The following is a 1,459-nucleotide window of genomic DNA, read 5'->3' on the forward strand; positions in this document are numbered from 1 at the left end:
TTGATTATATTTTAGTTTTTACTTCATTTTATTATTTTTAATGCAAATTGGGATAGATAGGGCTATTTTGCTCCTTTTTTTGCATGAAAGGTGGCACACTGTACCTACAATTCCACCTTATTTTTTCATTGCACAAAAATTCTGGAGTTCCCTGAATCAGCATATATGAAGAGGTGAATTGTTTTCAGCTGCTTAATAATCCATTGAGTGGCCTGACCTTAGGTTATTCCAACTGCTCCCAGTCGCTGGACACTTGGATGGTTTCCAGGGTAGTGCACGTAAAACTGCAGTGAGTCACCTGAGTGGGAGCCACATCTTACATGTGTCTGTGTCCCTGGGATGGATGCCAGGAGTGGGGTGGCTCTGATTTCATAGATGCTGTCAGATTCCCTTCCATCCACCATAAGTGAGACTTCTTGTTTCCCACAGCAGGGCAGGCTTCTGCTGGGCACTTGTTGAATTAATACATTACACATTCTTGGAGCCCAATTAACACCACTGTTTTTGTGCACATCCAAAACAAGGGATGCCCAAGAGACAGCTTATTTGGACAGAGGACAGAAGGACCCTTGGCAGTACTTTGCAAGGTCCAGGTCAGGTACCATTTGTCCCCGATTAATTGTGCCTGATGGCAGGTCATCACTGAGCCTCAACTTCCTCTCCCTTCTCCAAATCTTATAAAAACGTACTGACTGGAGAGTGTGTGTAGCTCAGTGGTTGAGTGCCTACTTTGCATGTACGACCTCCGAAAAACATATTATGCAGCATGTTCCCAAGATCTCTGGTTGCTTGTGGTCAAGGGATCTCCAACTGCATGTGAGAGCAACCTGGAGAGACTTTGACAGCCCAGGTCAACAGAGTACCTGCAGCTGTCACTCAACTTTCCTATAATGTCTCAGGACCTGGGCTTGGAGGGACCCGGGGCCAGGTGTTTCCATTTATTCTGCAAGTTACCCCTGAGTTTCCAAACAGTGCTAACACATCTGAAGATGCCAACTTGTTGCTGGAGCAGGTCTGTGATACCTAGAAAGCCATCCTCATCTGATTATGGACCTAGAGTTGGGAGAAGCACTCAGAAAAGTCAGGCTAAAAGGCACCCGGCCAGTTATTAGGTGGAATTTGTGAACTCTGCAAGGAGAGTCCTTTGCTTTTTGTTGAGTGCTTCTATCCCTTGTGTCTGACATGTTGATGACCAATAAAATATTTACTCTATGGGAAAAAAAACATAGTTATATAATGGTCAAAGCAAACTTTTGCACTCGCCCATTGTAAAAGTTGGTATAGAGGGAGAACCAGCAAGATGGTGGCCGAGTAAGGTTCTCCTAGAGTCAGCTCCTGCTACAGAGCAGTTAGCAAACACCCAGAGCTCTCTGGAGTTAGCTGAAGCACCTGTTTGGGGGCTCCAGGAGGCCAGAAAAGCATCCTTCAATGTCCTTGGATTGGAAGGAGGAGACTGCCC

At 45.6% G+C, this 1,459-nt stretch overlaps 1 non-coding gene across 1 annotated transcript; it reads left to right on the forward strand.

Moving 5' to 3' along the window:
* The first annotated feature begins 762 nt into the window (after positions 1 to 762).
* LOC131274701 (small nucleolar RNA SNORA44) lies at positions 763 to 893 on the forward strand. The gene has a single exon (XR_009181990.1). It is a non-coding gene; the product is annotated as a small nucleolar RNA SNORA44 (small nucleolar RNA).
* The last annotated feature ends 566 nt before the right edge of the window (positions 894 to 1,459 follow it).

Source organism: Dasypus novemcinctus, chromosome 19 (genome assembly GCF_030445035.2).
Source record: "Dasypus novemcinctus isolate mDasNov1 chromosome 19, mDasNov1.1.hap2, whole genome shotgun sequence".
NCBI classification, from domain to species: Eukaryota; Metazoa; Chordata; class Mammalia; order Cingulata; family Dasypodidae; genus Dasypus; species Dasypus novemcinctus.